Source organism: Notamacropus eugenii, chromosome 5 (assembly GCF_028372415.1).
Source record: "Notamacropus eugenii isolate mMacEug1 chromosome 5, mMacEug1.pri_v2, whole genome shotgun sequence".
Classification (NCBI taxonomy): domain Eukaryota; kingdom Metazoa; phylum Chordata; class Mammalia; order Diprotodontia; family Macropodidae; genus Notamacropus; species Notamacropus eugenii.
In genome coordinates, this window is record NC_092876.1 from 376,454,468 (window position 1) to 376,466,580 (window position 12,113).

The 12,113-nt window shown below is 37.1% G+C and overlaps 1 pseudogene; it reads right to left on the minus strand.

Annotated features, from left to right (window-relative positions):
- Positions 1-253: 253 nt before the first annotated feature.
- LOC140503036 (retinitis pigmentosa 9 protein pseudogene) lies at positions 254-827 on the minus strand (annotated as a pseudogene).
- Between the last annotated feature and the right edge of the window lie 11,286 nt (positions 828-12,113).

Below are 12,113 nucleotides of genomic sequence, written 5' to 3' on the forward strand. Positions count from 1 at the left end.
ATTTATCATAAACTACAGTCATCAGGGAAGATGGCAATGAGAATCTCTCAGTATGGCATAAAAGCAATTCAACATCATGTTCAGTTCATCACTGTTGGCAGCAAGAGCAAGATGCCACCAAAGTGATGCTAACAACTCACATTTCTTGGTTCCTTTTTCTGTCAAGTGAGGCCCTTATGTGGCTACTTCTTTGTACCTGTGACATTTAACTATGATTCTTGAGTAACAAGGTGGATTAAAAGAAGATTACTTTCTAGTCAGAGTCTGAACTCTCATTTGACTTAGATTTGTGCTTTTTTTTTCTTTTTCTTTTTCCTCTCCTTTTTCCTCTTCTTATGTTTCTCCTTCTTCTTTCTCTTATGCTTCTCCTTACATTCTGAGGAGCTGGAAGTACTGTCGTCTTCATCTGAGGTAGAATCCTCCAATAGCTTCTTTAGCTGTTGTATCCTCACATCTTTTTCATGATGCTTATTCTCCCTTATAATGTCATACATGGGATCTTCATGTGCTACTCTGAATTGTTCTAATTTCTGATTGCCTTTGATAAAGAATGTTCTGTGTCCATACCGTTTACAACGCTAGCATTGCATAACCTTGACTTCTTTCCCCAGAGGCATCCAGAGTCCTTTAGTTGAAGCATGAGCCAGAAGTTCTCTGGCATGTTGGTCTCATCTTCCTTGATAAGTCTAGGAGGAAGTTTTTCATAAAAGGACTCGAGGTGCTACAGCTGCTACCACTGCTGTGCATCCCACCAGCGCCACTTCTGCTCCAGCTCGGCCAGCTCCCTGGTCCACTTGCGGGGTGGAGGCATGGCCAGGCTGGGTCGGGCCAGGCTGGCCAGATGAATTCTTTCTGAGATTTCCAGGGTTACACTGAAGCTTGCAGCATGAGGTGTGGGAAAAGGAGTGGTCTCACCACTTGACCTCTCCTCCTCCTGTAGGGCTGTGCTGAAACATGGGCAAACTTGGTAGCTGGTGGACCCCAGTCTGCCCTGGTGTCTGCCCGATTCCTTTGGCTGTGCTAAGGTACACTTGGGGTCCTGGTGTTTATGCTTACCAGCTCCACATGCCTGGGGCTCAGGATCTGCTGCTGGTCCTTTGAAGTGGTTCTTGATGGGATGTCTTTGGTCCTGCACTGGCATCCTTCAACCACAGAGAAAGGGAACCTTCCTGTTGATCTTTCTAGCTTCTTGACCTAAAAGACTGCTGTACCCCTTCTGTTAGACTCACTATTCCAAGATGTTTTTCTGGGGCAATATTCTCTGGGTTTTTCAAGGTCAACAAGGGGAAGGTGAGAGCATTTATAGTTTACTATACCATCTTGGCTCCTGGAAGTTTGATTGATACAAACAGGAATACAATGAACTCACAAAATAGAATAGGAAATTAGAATTAATTGGAAAGCAAAAAGTAATACGTTATTTCTGACCAAATATCTTAAGGACAATAAGGGGTTAGTAAAGGAAAATTGCCTTATAGTACCAGATCTCAAACTATAGTAAAAAATAATAATCATTAAATTTACTTGTTCAAAAATAGAAAAGTTGATCAATGAAACAGATTAGGCACAGACCCAGAAGCAATAAATATAGTAGCTTAATGTTAAGTAATTATGAGAATAACTAATGAGGTAGAGGTTCCATTGGGGCAGCTATTTGGTACACTAAATAGAGTACCAGGCTTGGAGTCAGCAAGACCTGAATTCAAATCCAACTTCAGACACTTACTAGCTATGTGGCCCTAGACAAGTCATTTAATACTGTTTGCCTCAGTTTCTTCATCTGTAAAATGAGGTGGAAAAGGAAATGGTAAACCACTCCAGTATCTTTGCCAAGAAAACCCCAAATGGGATCTCAAAGAGTTGGACCTGATTGAAATGACTGAACAATGAAACAGAGATTCATGTTTTCATATGTAATTTTTTCTGATCTTCATATATCAATGTATTCACATTTGCTAATATTTTATTTTAAATTTTTAACCGCTACATGTATTACTTGGGGAGAGGAGAAGGATGGGCATTTTCGTTTTCCCATCACTCAATGAATAACAATGTTGTGCTTGGGGTAGCCATCTGTGTCTCTATAATGACTCATTCTTTCCCTGTTATGGAGATAATTGGGTTCAATATACAATTGTCTGCTGAAAATGATGCTATATAGCATTGAGGAAAGAATATAGTAATCTAACATGGAATAGAAATGTGCCTGCCAATTCAAATAAGTATTCCCACCATTATTTCCTATGGCTATTATTTAGTTACCAGGAAATAAGACTGCTGAATAGCCCAAACAAACTTTTGTACAGACCTCATCTGCCTTAGGCATCTCCTAACTATAAAGGTACCATTTGAAAGCAAATCAATCAACAGGTATGTTTCCTGCTGCTAAATACAAATAGTGGTGTTAATGAGCAAGAATAGAAAATGGTGAAGTCTCAAGCACAAGAAAAGAACGTTTTGCTATGGAAGTAATTGCATTTTAAGCTTCTCATGGGAAGGTTATTTTACTTTTCTAAAACATAACTGAACTAGGGTTTCAGAATTGTTGTCTTTTCCTCTTTTTTCCTTATTTTGAAATCCATTTTCAGTGCCTTAAAATGTGATGGTAGAAACTGGGGAGAATTTATAATTTGGTGAAATATAATTAGCTTGTAACATTCATTGTTTTATGTGTTTCATCTTGCATCATATTCACCAATATATCTCACTGCATTTCAAGGTGGAATAACTAGGTTCCTGGCAATATGGAGAAGAAATGAGGAGGGGAAAAAAGAGGCAGGAAAGGCTGAAGACTAAAATATTCTTTTCAAGTATCTCTTTGTCTTTGTTTACTGTAGTTAGAGATTGCTCAAGAAAGTTTGCTATCTCTCTGAGAAAAAAATGTTTTAATTTTAATTTTATTTTATTAACCTTGAAAAGATCATTAGAATCTATCTATTGTCCTTTCTTCTCAAAGAGGACCAAAATGACATCACTATGTTGGGATCAAAGTACAGAATGTCCAACTGTGACTGATAAGACCAATACAAGCTCAAAAATGCTCTACCACAGGTCAGGCAGAAATAGTCCATGTAAATATCTGGAGTGGAGATGTCTCTAAATTTGTACATCTGATGTTTCTTTTGAGCTTCTACAATTCTGCTTTGCTCAGAGAGCAGTGTGGCATCTTTAATGGGAGCATGCTATATTGAACAGTCATGTGCCAGTATCTCCTATGTCTTACAATTAGTTCCAAAATTCTTTATAGAAACTTTGAGAGTTTCCTCATATTACTACTTTTGACTTCTCTGTGAGTGTTTGCCTTGTGTAGAAAATAAGAAAGGAGTTGTTTGCTTAATTAAAATACAGCCTTCCCAGAACCATATGTGGATCAAAGAGCCCAGGAGGATTGTAATCTGGCATGAAAAACATACATTTTTCTGCTGTACCTGCATTTCTCAGGTGGAGGAGTTTTCAGGAGTGAGCTACACAGGATTATCATTTTATTTGAGATCCAATGAAGTAATACAGTGAAATTGTTCCAATGGCCTACTGAGTTTTCCATCTACAATGCCTTTTCTCTTTCATATTTAAATTATAACCAGTCTTCAAGGCCTTCATCTCTGTCATGAAATCATCTTTGAGGTCCCTGACAGTTCCAAACACCTGTGAATCTCCATAGAAACTATATTCTAGTCTAAGAAATGTGAGGATCAGAAGAAAAATGAATATAATTTCAAGAGCAAAAATTCAATATAATATGTTAAAGAAAGTTTCAGTCACCAAAGTTCTTGGCCTTGTCAAATGGTTCAATACCAAGCACTGGCATTATTTTATCAGTGGAAATAACATGAAAGAAGAGGCATTATTACTATTTACTTTGCCACTACACCCTAAGAGCATTCAGATATTTCATATGACTTGTTACTGAAGCTTTCCATATGTGTTTTCTCCCCCATTAGAATATAAGCTCCTTGAGAGTAAGGACTGTTTTGATCTTCCATTTGTATCCCTAGCATTGAGCATAGTGCTTTGCACATAGTATGTGCTAAATAAATTCTTCTTTCATTCATTCATGCCTGATTTCTTTTCCTGACAGAGACATTCATCCACTATGTATCCTAAAAAACAAACAGAAAACGAAACAAAAAGTTGATCTCCATGATGAAAGTGAAAACACATTATTTTATTTAATATGGAATATGATGATTTCATAAATAGAATAGAAGGAATAATTTATGAAGAAAAGCAGGAAACTAATGTAAAGATGGGTCTTTCTACCTCCACTCTCATTTCATATGTGTGTGTGTGTGTGTGTGTGTGTGTGTGTGTATGTATATGGCAATCTCTGGAAGCCAAGTTGGGAGAGTAAGCAGTAAGTCACTTTCATTTCCCTTATTGATTTCTAAAAACCCAGAAAATATTACCCCCAGAAAACTTCCTGGAACAGCAGAGTCAGCAGAAAGACAGAGTGCAGCAGTCTTTTAGCCTGGGAGGATTCAGGAATTAATCAGAAAGGTCCCTGTTGCTTTGGTAGAAGGGGAGCAGTACAGGAAGGGAGACATCAGCAAGCCAGTGGGAAGCCCTATCTCAGCACACCAACAGAAGATCCTGAAAGTGGGGCAGGCCAACTTGGGAACTGGCAGATTCTAGCTCCAAGAACCAACACATGTACTACAGGCAGATATCCTCCAGTAGCCAGACCTCCCACTCCCATGCCAAGAGCTTCAGTGTCTCTCTGGAGAAATGCAAAAAAAAATGCCACCTGGCCTCAGCACACTCCAGCCACCATCACTAGGACCCCAGCTCAGCACCAGGTAAGTGCCAGACCCCTATAGCCTCTAGTTGCCAGCAAGTAAAGCCTTAGTGCACAAAGTCTGTGGCCAGGACTCTGACCCCTAGCACAAGAACCTTAGGTCACTGTCCACTGTGCTCCAGCAGGAGAGCTCAACCTTATAAGCCAGTAAATAGTTAAGCACCATGAGAAAAAAGCAGAAACAGACAATGACCACAGAATAGGGAAGATGAAAACACAAATTCAGAAGAGGACAACATTGTCAATATACCCACATCTCAAACTCCAGAGGGGAATATGAATTGCTCTCAAGCCCAAAAAGCTTTCTTGGAAGAACTCAAGAAGGATTTAAAAAGTCAAATATGAAAGGTAGAAGAAAAATTGGAAAAAGAAATGAAAATTATGAAAGAGAAAGTCAACAGCTTGGAAAAGGATGGAAAAATTGACTGTAAAAAACGAGTCCCTAAAAAATACAATTGGCTGAATGGGGAAAAAGGACACTGAAGAAAGCAACTCTTTCCTTCTCAGGGTGCACTGCCAAGATGGTGAAGTAGAAGAACAAACATACTCTAATTCTCCCCTGATAGCCCATAAAATGCCTGTAAAAAATGACTCTAAACAAATTCTAGAGCAGCAGGAGCCACAAAACAACAGAGTGAAAGAGATTTACAGCCCATGACAGCCTGGAAGGCTGACAGAATAGGTCTATTTCACCAGGCTCAGAGTACAGTACAACCCAACCTTGGCCACAGGGCACCACACAGACAGGACTGGAACAGGTTTCAGGGCACGGAATTACGGGTAGCAGCTGCAGTTGACAGATTTCTCAACCCACAAACACCAAAAACAGCTTCAAAGGTCAGTAAGAATCTCTTTCATCTGAGTGAGAAGGATGCATGGGTCCCACACAAGTCACAGCCCCAGATTGGTGGCAGTCACAGCAGCAGCTGCTTCAGCCTTTGGAGGCCTTGGCCTCAAGAACCTGGGGAAATCAAGCTGCTAATCTGGATCTCAGCCTTAAGTGATAGTCCTGGGGTAAGGTGACAGCGGAGAGGGAACCCTACTCGCAGATCCTGGGCAGAAAAGAGTTCTTGTGGTTGCTCACAGACAAGAGTACAGGTTAAGATGGGAGTAAATTCCTCTTCCTTGATTGTGCCACCTTGGAGGAACTGAGAATTTACAGGTCTCTAGGGTCTACTTTCCACTTGACAAAGGACTCAAAAGTAAAGTAACAAGTTGATAAAATGACCAAAAAGGGGGAAAAATAAGACTATAGAAGTCTACTTTCTTGGCGAAAAGATATTTTCTTCCATCCTTTAGAATGAGAAAGAACAAAGCATACCATCAGAGGAAGATATCAAAGTCAAGGCTTCTACATCCAAAACCTCCAAAAAGATATGCAGTGCTCTCAGACCATAGAAGAGCTCAAAACAACTTTGAAAATTGAGTAAGAGAGGTGAAGGAAAAACTGGAAAGAGAAATAAGAGTGATGCAAGAAAATCATGAAATATGAATCAACAGCTTGCTAAAGGAGATCCAAAAAATGCTGAAGAGAACAATACCTTTAAAAATAGACTAAAGCAAATGGAAAAAGTGGGCCAAAAAGCCAAGGAGGAGAAGAATGTTTTAAAAAGCAGAATTTTCCAAATGGAAAAGGACTTTTAAAAGTTCACTGAAGAAAAGAGTTCTTTAAAAATTAGAATGAAACAAACAGAAGTTAATGACTTTATGAGAAACTGCAAAACAAAATCAAAAGAATGAAAAAATAGAAGACAATGTAAAATATCTCATTGGAAAAATAACTGACCTGGAAAATAGATCAAGGAGAGATAATTTAAAAATTATTGGTCTACTTAAAATCATGATCAAAAAAAAAGTCTACACATCACCTTTCAGGAAATTATCAAGGACAACTGCCCTGATATTCTAGACCCAGAGGGCAAAATAAATATTTAAAGAATCCACTGATGACCTCTTGAAAGAGAACCAAAAAGAGAAACTCCTAAGAATATTGTAGCCAAATTCTAGAGTTCCCAGGTCAAAAAGAAAATATTGCAAGTGTCTAGAAAGAAACAATTCTAGTATTGTGGAAATATGATCAGGATAACACAAGATCTAACAGCTTCTACATTAAGGGACTGAAGGGCTTGGAATATGATATTCCAGAAGTCAAAAGAACTAGGATAAAAACCAAGAAACACTTACCCAGCAAATCTGAGTATAATACTTCAGGGGAAAAAATGTTCATTCAATGAAATAGGGGACTTTCAAGTATGCTTGATAAAAAGACCAGAGCTGAAGAGAAAATTTGACTTTCAAACATGAGAATCAAGAGAAACATGAAAAAGTAAACAGGAAAGAGAAATCATAAGGACTTACTAAAGTTGAACTGTTTACATTCCTACATGGAAAGAAAATATTTGTAACTTTTGAAATTTTCTCACATACATACATACATATATACAGAGACAGAGAGAGACAGAGAGCACAGGGTGAGTTGAATAGGAAGGAATGATATCTAAAAAAATAATATTAAGGGGTGAGAGAGGAATATATTGGGAGGAGAAAGGGAGAAATGGAATGGGGCAAATTGTCTCTCATGAAAGATGCAAGTAAAAGCTTTTCTAATGGAGGGGGAAAGTGGGTAGGTGAGAGGGAAAATGTGAAGCTTACTCTCATCACATTTGGCTTAAGGAAGGAATAACGTGCACACTGAATTTGGTATGAAAATCTATCTTACAGTATGGGAAAGTACAATAGAAGCGGATAAGTAGGGGAGTAATTAGAAGAAAACACTTTTGGGGAGGAACAAGGTCAAAAAAAGAATAGAATAAGTGAGGGGCAGGATAGGATGGATGGAAATATAGTTACTCTTACACAACATGATTATTATGGAAATCTTTTGCAAAACTACACATATATAGCCTATATTTAATTGCTTGCCTTCTCAGTGGGAATGGGTGGGGAGGGAGAAAGAAGTGAATGTTGAAAACTAAAAATAAGTAAATAAACATTAAAAAAAAGAGCCTGGACAGCATCCTTCAAGAAATTATCAAGGAAAACTTCCCTGAGGTTCTAGAACCAAAACGTTAAATATTCATCCAAAGAATCCACTAAACACCTCCTGAAAGAGATCCCAAATTGAAAAGACCAAGGAATAGAGTAACCAAATCCTGAAATTATCAGATCAAAGAGAAAATTTTGCAGGCAGTCAGAAAGAAACAATTTAAATATCATGGAACCACAGACAAAATTACACAGGACCTTGAAGCTTTTACATTGAAGAATCGTAAGGCTTGGAATATGATAATCTAGAAGGAAAAGGAACTTGAATTATAACTAAGAAACAACTAATCAACAAAATGGTCCATAATCTTTCAGATGAGGAGATGGACATGCAATGAAATAGAGGACCTGCAAACCTTCCTCACAAAAAAACCAGAGCTCAACAGCAAATTTGATGTTCAAATACAAGATTCAAGAGAGGTATGAAAAGATAAACAGGAAAGAAAAACAATGTTATTCAATAAGGGCAACCTGTTTTCATGCCTACATGGGAAAATAATTCTTGTAACTCTTAAGATCTGTATGTTTATTATGACATTTAGAAGAGGTATACATAGAGAGCATGGGTAGAAATTGTCTTTGATGTGATGATAGAAATCTAATTAAGAAGTTAAAGGGGTTTACACTGGGAGAAGAGGAAAGGAGGAGGCAGAAAAGGGTAAATTACATCACATGAAGAGACACAAAGACCTATTACAGTAGATGGAAAGGAGAGAGGGGGTGAACATTGTTTGAATCTTACTCTCATTGGATTCAGCTCAAAAAGGAAATAACACAATTAAGTATAGAAATCTAACTTACCCTATGGGAAGTAGGAGGGGAAAGGGCAAAAAATGGAAAGGGATGGATAAAAGAAAGGGAAGATGTAGTAGGGGAATAGCAAAAGAAAAGGGAGGGGACTGAGAGAAAAGAGGGCAAACTGAGGGAGGCAGTGGTCAGAAGCAAAACACTGGTGAGTAGGGAAGGGGAGAAAGAAGAGAGAAAAGCATAAATGGGGGAGGAATAGGATGGAGAGAAAAACACAGTAATCATAACTGGAAATGTTAATGGGATGAATTCTTCCATAAAGTGGAAGTAGATAGTAGAATGAATTGAAATCCATAATCCTACAATTTGTTGTTTACAAGAAACACCTTTGAAGCAGAAGGATACACACAGAGTAAAGGTAAAAAGTTGGAGAAGAATATATTATACATCAACTGAAGTAAAAAAAAAAGCAGTGAAACAATCCTGATCTCAGACAAAGCAAAAGCAAAAGGTGCTATAGACAATGAAGAAATAGCATTACTTAACATATATGCACCAAGTAGAACAGCATCCAAATTCTTAAAGAAGATATTAAGGGAGTTACAGCAAGAAACAGATAGCACAACTATACTGGTGGGGAACCTCACCTTCCCTTTCTCTGAACTAGAAAAATCTAATCACAAAATAAACAAGAAAGAAGTTAAGGAGGTGAATAGAAATTTAGAAAAGTTAGATGGAGCAAATTGAATGTGAATAGATAGGAAAGATAACTCTTTCTTAGTGGTGCATGGCACATACACAAAAAAATGACCTTGTATTAGGGCATGAAAACCTTATAATCCACTGCAGAAAGGATGAAATATTAAGTGCATCCTTTTCAGATCATGATACAATAAAAATCTCATGTAATAAAGAACTGTGGAAAGATGAACAAAAATTTAATTAGAAACTAAATTAATCTAATCCTAAAGAATGAGGAGGTCAAACAACAACTCATAGAAACAATAACTTCATCCAAGAGAATGACAATAATGAGCAACATACCAAAATCTATGGGATGCAGTGAAAATAGTTCTTAGGGGAATTTTTATGTCTCTAACTGCTTACATGAACAAAATAGAGAAAGAGGAGATCAATGAATTGGGCATACAACTAAAAGAGCTAGAAAAAGAACAAATTAAAAATCCCTAACTAAATACTAAATTAGAAATCCTGAAAACCAAGGCAGAGATTAACAAAACTGAAATGAAGAAAACTATTGAACTAATAAATAAAAGTAAGAGCTGGTTTTATGAAAAAACAATAAAATAAATGTTGGGTTAATTCAATTTTAAGAAACAGGAAAACCAAATTACTAGTATCAAAAATGAAAAGGTTGAATTCACCACCAGTCAGGAGGAAATTAAAACAATAAATAGTAGCTATTTTGCCCAACTATATGCCAATAAATTCCATCATTTCAGAATTATGGAGAACAGAAGAATTTATCACCAAATAAGAGATAGAGAACATTATGAATTGCAAAATGAATCATTTTGATTATATTAAATTGAACATTTTTTTGCACAAAAAATGCCATTGCAACCAAGTTTAGAAGGGAATCAGAATGCTGAGAAAAAATTTTACAACCAGTGTCTCTGATAAAGGTCTCATTTCTAAAATATATAGAGAAGTGAGTCAAATTTATAAGAATAGAAGTCATTCACTATTGATAAATGGTCAAAAACATTAACAGGTAGTTTTCAGATGAAGAAATTAAGGCTATCTTTTGTCATATGACAAAATGCTCTAAATCACTATTGATTAGAAAAATTCAAATCAAAACAACTCTGAGGTACTACATCACATCTATCAGATTGACTAACATGACAAAACAGGGAAATTACAAATGTTGGAGATGTGGGAAAATTGGTACACTAATATATTATTGGTGGAGTTGTGAAGTGATCCAACCATTCTGGAAAGCAGTTGAGAATTCTACCCAAAGTCTATAAAACTGTGCATACCCTTTGACCCAGCAATAACTTTTCTAGGTTTGTATCCCAAAGAGATCTTATAAAAGGGAAAAAGGACCCACATGTACAAAAATACTTCTAACAGGTCTTTTTTGTGATGGCCAAGAATAGGAAATTGAGAGGATGCACATCAACTGGCAAATGGCTTTATAGTCAATGCTATATGAATGTAATAGAATGCTATTGTTCCATAAGAAACAATGAGCAGGTAAACTTCAGAAAAACCTGCACTGACTTACATGAATTGTTGTTGAATGAATTGAGCAGAACCAGAAGAATATCATACAGAGTAACAGCCATATTGTGCTATAACTGCTTAATAAATATTCTTTTCTAAAAGCTAATTAAATTTGCTAATAATTACTAAGGAGTATTCTGGTGGAGGCTCATGAGCACATTGATAGAAACATCAAGCACTAATATTATTTTATCAGTGCAAATATACTTCCCAAGTTGAAAACAAAGAAAATAATCAAAGAGAGACAAGGAGACTGTAATAAATGTAAGGAAGATTAAAGAGGATCCAGGAGAATTAGGGAATATAACCAGAAGAAATATAGAATACTTACAAATATGATCTTTCTATGGAGAAATGTGTAAGTCCCTTATGATTTCTCTTCCCTGTTTACCATTTCATGCTTCTCTTGATTCTTGTGTTTGAAAGTCAAATTTTCTGTTTATCTCTGGTCTTTTCATCAAGAATGCTTGAAAGTCCTCTATTTCATTGAATGACCATTTTTTTATTTAAAAAAATCTGAGGAATTTTAGCAAACTAGTCAGTGAATAAACATTTATTAAATGCTTACAATATGCTGGTCACCGTGGCGAATGCTGGGGTTCCAAAGAAAGGCAGAACACAGTCCCTGCCCTAAAAGAGCTCACAGTCTAATGATTACAGTCACAATATGACCATTAATGTGGCAGTCAAGTGGCAGATATGTGGTACCACTTTGGGCTGCATAAAAAAAAAAAAAGAATAACTTCCAGAAAAAGGGATGCAATTGTTCCACAAAACAGTGGCCCACCATGTGTGGGAATGGGATGGAAGACCATTTATCTGGTAAATTAGAGTGGGTACTCATTTCATGTACAGATTGGAATAGATAGATCCTCAGGGTCTCTTTCAACTCTCACATTCTATGGTTCTATGATTCTGTTCAAGGTTCCTCTTCTTACAGAGGGAAAATTTGAACTTATTGGAAGAAACACTGTCCTCTTCTCCACAGAAAAGTAGAGAGAGAGTGGAGTCAAAATGGTAGAGTAGAAGCAGAGACGCCCAGCAAAATACCTGTAAAAAATGACTCCAAACAAATTCTGGAGCTGTGGAATGAAGGAGTAAAGCAAATCTCCAGTACAAGACAGCCTGGAAAGTCAAAGGCAAGCATGTATTGTACCATGCTGGGAGCACAGTGCAGTGTAGTGTGGGCTATGCTAGCACAAACAGGACCTGAGCAGGCTTCAGGGGAACTGAATCTCTGGCATCTGTGATAGTTTACAGACTTTATGACCCC